This window comes from Scylla paramamosain, chromosome 31 (assembly GCF_035594125.1).
Source record: "Scylla paramamosain isolate STU-SP2022 chromosome 31, ASM3559412v1, whole genome shotgun sequence".
Lineage (NCBI taxonomy): Eukaryota > Metazoa > Arthropoda > Malacostraca > Decapoda > Portunidae > Scylla > Scylla paramamosain.
Window position 1 is genome coordinate 17,709,000 of NC_087181.1, and position 5,000 is coordinate 17,713,999.

General features: G+C 42.5%; 2 long non-coding RNA genes across 2 annotated transcripts; both read right to left on the bottom strand.

Moving 5' to 3' along the window:
• Window positions 1-9: 9 nt before the first annotated feature.
• On the bottom strand, window positions 10-1,104 carry LOC135088771 (uncharacterized). Its single transcript, XR_010261113.1, has 2 exons — window positions 684-1,104; window positions 10-217 (listed from the first exon to the last, which is right to left on the bottom strand). It is a non-coding gene; the product is annotated as an uncharacterized LOC135088771 (long non-coding RNA).
• A 204-nt stretch (window positions 1,105-1,308) lies between these two features.
• LOC135088770 (uncharacterized) lies at window positions 1,309-3,584 on the bottom strand. The gene is made up of 2 exons (XR_010261112.1): window positions 1,984-3,584; window positions 1,309-1,514 (listed from the first exon to the last, which is right to left on the bottom strand). It is a non-coding gene; the product is annotated as an uncharacterized LOC135088770 (long non-coding RNA).
• Between the last annotated feature and the right edge of the window lie 1,416 nt (window positions 3,585-5,000).

Sequence of the window (5,000 nt, forward strand, 5' to 3'; positions counted from 1 at the left end):
ACACAAACAAATTATGCAAACATTTATTTCTGTAACTTTAAGCAGGGATACATTTAAAGGTTAAGAAAATAATGGCTCCGTTTCACTTAAGGGAATACGAACATTCAGCAGCGTCAGGAGACCAAGGTGTCGCAGGGAGGCGGAGATAATAGGAGTGTCCAGGTTAATGAGCTTCCGGCAGCAGGCAGGTGTTGTGTCCAGGTGATGCGTGAGGCGGCTGGGAGGGATAAGCAAGCCTAGAGTCAGTACAAGAGAATACAAAAGAAAAAAAAAGTAGATAAACAGTGTGTTCTTTATGAGGCTGTTTGTGACTACCTAACTGATTTAAACCCTTTCAAAACCAGAGAAACTTTCTAAACTTCGCAAATTCATCTCTTATTAATCAGGAAAGGAGTAAAAGATGATATAAGGTTATTAGATGAGTAGTTACAGGTAATTTTCAATGCCTTCATTACAACAAAATAATCTTAAAGTTAATACTCCTTTTTAATGGTACCCGGAGTGGAAGTGCTCTAATGTCATGGTACTCAAAGGGTTAAAGTAAAGGACAGTAAGGCGAAATAGTGAGTTGTGGTGACGAGAGGCAGAATGTTATGAAGTTGACGTAACTATGATGACGTGATGACAAACTTTAATTCATATAGTGAAGGAATTCATATCAACATTGATCGTAGTCAACATACCTTACCCTGCAGTACCTCTGATTCAATACCACCAAGGGACTGGTAATTGACTGGGATATGGCAGTCGCGGTGGGATTGGAGGGTAGTATGGCTTCGCAGCGACGGGCGAGGCAGCCAGGACGGCCGCCGCCAGCACCAACAGGAGACGCAGCAGACGCATTGCGAAGCTGTGTTGACGAAGAAGCCAACCAACACTGAGCCTAGCGGGATTCTTACCAGCTTTATCTAGCGGTTTCTTATCAGCTTTATGACTTCACAGTGTCCTTTCGTAATAAAGCTCTGCCTGCGGGGACCTGCTTGTTTACTCTGGTGACATTTCCGCCCGTGTTATGTATGGCACTCCCTTCTTTCTGAAGTCGTAAATTGAAAAAAAAAGCCAGGATCTGCTAATTAGTTATGCAAAGGTGATGATGATGATGATTTCTCTCTCTCTCTCTCTCTCTCTCTCTCTCTCTCTCTCTCTCTCTCTCTCTCTCTCTCTCTCTCTCTCTCTCTCTCTCTCTCTCTCTCTCTCTCTCTCTCTCTCTCTATATATATATATATATATATATATATATATAACACAACATAACAAAAAATAACACAGGATAAAAAATAACAGGATCAATACACGAAAACACAAACAAATTATGCATACATTTATTTCTATAACTTTAAGCAGGGATACATTTTAAGGTTAAGAAAATAATGGCTTCGTTCACTTAAGGAACACGAACATTCAGCAGCGTCAGGAGATCAAGGTGTCGCAGGGAGGAGAAGGTAATAGGAGTGTCCAGGTTAATGAGCTTCCGGCAGCAGGCAGGTGTTGTGTCCAGGTGATGCGTGAGGCGGCTGGGAGGGATAAGCAAGCCTAGAGTCAGTACAAAGGAATACAAAAGAAAAAAAAAAGTAGATAAACAGTGTGTTCTTTATGAGGCTGTTTGTGACTACCTAACTGATTTAAACCCTTTCAAAACCAGAGACACTTTCTAAACTTCGCAAATTCATCTCTTATTAATCAGGAAAGGAGTAAAAGATGATATAAGGTTATTAGATGAGTAGTTACAGGTAATTTTTAATGCCTTCATTACAACAAAATAAATCTTAAAGTTAATACTCCTTTTAATGGAACCCGGAGTGGAAGTGCTCTAATGTCATGGTACTCAAAGGGTTAAAGTAAAGGACAGTAAAGGCGAAATAGTGAGTTGTGGTGACGAGAGGCAGAATGTTATGAAGCTGACGCAACTATGATGACGTGATGACAAACTTTAATTCATATAGTGAAGGAATTCATATCAACATTGATCGTACCCTGCAGTACCTCTGATTCACCACCAAGGCTCAGGTCCTCGTGGGGGAGGGGGTGGAGGTGGATATGGCTGTGGCCATGGGAGTGGCGGTCCTGGCGGTGGGTATGGCAAGGGTATCGGATATGGTCCTGGCGGCGGGAATGGCCCTGGACCGGGGTAGGGGGGAGATAAAGGCTTCGCAGCGGCGGGCGAGGCAGCCAGGACAGCCACCGACAGCACCACCAGGAACCACAGCAGACGCATTACGAGGCTGTGTTGACGAAGGAAGAAATCAATCCACACTGAGCCTAGAGGGATTCTTACCAGCTTTATGACCTCTCAGTGCCTTTCCCTGATAAAGCGCTGCCTGCCGGGACCTGCCTGTTTACTCCAGTGGTATTCCCGCCAGCGTTACGTGTGGGACTCCCTTCTGTCATAATTCATCTTATTTATATCTCAAGTAGCTTTATTAATGAACTGTGGTCTTAGGTTATGCCATGATATGTTATGTTGTGTTATGTTACTCGTACGATTTCACACCCAAGGAGAAGAAAGGATATGAGAAACGAGAAGGAGGAGCAGGAGGACAAGGACGAGGACGAGGAGAAGAATTAAAAGGAAGTTGGAAGTAGAATAAGTGAATGAGAGAAAACGATAAAGCGGAAGAGGAGGGAGACAAAAGTGAAAAGGAAATGGGGAGAAAGAGAAGAAATGATGAAAGAAAAGAACGTGATAGTAGAGGAGGAGAAGGAGGAGGAGAAGAAAGAGGAGAAGAAGGAGAAGGAGGAGGAGGAGGAGGAAGAGGAAACGAAGGAGGCGTGAGCTTTCCATGAGCTGTCATCCACACACCTCCTCCCTGCACTTCGTCACATGTTGATAGAAGATTTCTTATGAACTGACAGGTTTTCATGAACTTAATTTAGCTTCACGTTTCATTTATTTTTACGTGAACTTAACTTTAGCTGTGAGTGAGATTTGTTTAACTTGTGACACAACTACTATTTCTACTACTACTACTACTACTACTACTACTACTACTACTACTACTACTACTACTACTACTACTACTACTACTACTACTACTACTACCTCTAACCCCTACAGTATTACTCCGTACACTATGAAATGCGGCAAATATTCTCCGTAGACTTATTGTAATGTGACACTCAATCCCCGTAGATTTAAATTGCGAGTAAATCTGAAGCCGTAAAATAAGAAGAAAAAAAGCCAGGATTTGTTCATCAGTTATGCAAAGGTGGTGGTGATACTGATGATGATTTCTCTCTCTCTCTCTCTCTCTCTCTCTCTCTCTCTCTCTCTCTCTCTCTCTCTCTCTCTCTCTCTCTCTCTCTCTCTCTCTCTCTCTCTCTCTCTCTCCCACACACACACACACACACACACACGTAAGTCGAGGCTCAAGACACGAAAAGATAAATAACACGTGCATTTTTCTTTTATAAGTTTATGCAGGGGATACATTCAGGGTTGATGAAAGCACTGTGTCTTTGTAAATAACTCCAACACGAAGACAAAAGCAGCGTTAAGAGATGAGCAGTTATCGATTGCAGCAGGTAACAGGTTAATGAGTCTCCAGTAGCAGGCAGGTGTTGTGTCCAGGTGAGGCGTGAGGCGGCTGTGAGGAGCAATCAAACAGTGAGTCAGTATAAGGGAATACAAAAGAAAATGTAAATTGATAAACAGCAGCAGAATATTTGTTTGTCCTGACAAGGCTGTCTGCGATAAAGTATCAAATCTAAAGTAAGATGTGTGATAAAAGCGAAAAAGTGAGTTATTGTGACAAGAGGCAGGCTATTGTTACGTTAATGTGACGATGAGGACGTGATGACAATTGAATAATTTCGTTGCCAGCCGTACCTTCCGTCCCTGTATTCAGCGCCAAGGATAAGGCCGTGGGAAGGGGCCTGGAAATGGTGGTCGTGGGAAGGGTCGTGAGGGTGGTCGTGGGAATGGACGAGGGAATGGTGGGCGGCCGGGAAAGTACCCAGCAGAAGCGGGCATGGCAGCCAGGACGACCGCGGCCAGCGCCACCAGGAGCCACAGCAGACGCATTGCTGGGGGCTGTGTGTTGACGTGGGAACAAGCCAGTTCACACTGGTGCCTATTGGGTCCCTCGCCGCCTTTAAAACATCCCGGTGCCCTTCCCTGATAAAACGCAGTCTGAAGGAACCTGATTGCTTAACCCTCTGGAATTCTGACAACCCAATACCTCCCCTCCCCTGGTGTTGCTTCATCCGGGATTCCCTGCTGTCATTGTGATTATCTCTATTAATATCTTCAGAAGTTATTCTATCTGTGCTGAGGTCATGTTGTTAGGTGAAGAGGTTTTTAAATTACGTTAGTGATGACATCATGACCAATTCCTCTCAAGAAGCTACTGCAAAACTAGCTAGGAATAAATTACTCATTAGTGAGGTGCTGCCTTCATCACCTGCCGCCTTATTAGGTAAAGTTAGGTCTGGTTAGATCAGGTCAGGTTTGGTTACACTTGCTTGACTTACGTTAGCATATAATAGATTATCTTTTTTCAGTATTTACATTGTCACGATGAGGGTAGGGTACGTTAGGTTTGGTTAGTTTGGATACGCTAGCTTGAGTTGCGTCACCATATTGTCGTTTTTCTTTTTTTTTCTTCAGTATTTACATTGTCACTGTTCCCAGGTCCCAGTCTCGGTGTACACGTCATTTTTGTGTGAACGGACACTTCTAAACAGGAAACACTTCTGTGGATGCTTTTGTAAACACGTCGCCTTAAACGAGGGTGCTAAGGAGCTTCTATTACGAGTATTGTTTTTATTGTTGTTATTTTTGTTGTTGCTGTTGTTGTTGTTGTTGTTGTTGTTGTTGTTGTTGTTGTTGTTGTTGTTGTTGTTGTTGTTATTTTATCATTATAGTTACTATTCTTGTTTTCATTGGTTATTATTACAATTATTATTATTATTACTATTATTATTATTATCATTATTATTATTATTATTATTATTATTATTATTAGTAGTAGTAGTAGTAGTAGTAGTATCATTGTTCAGAT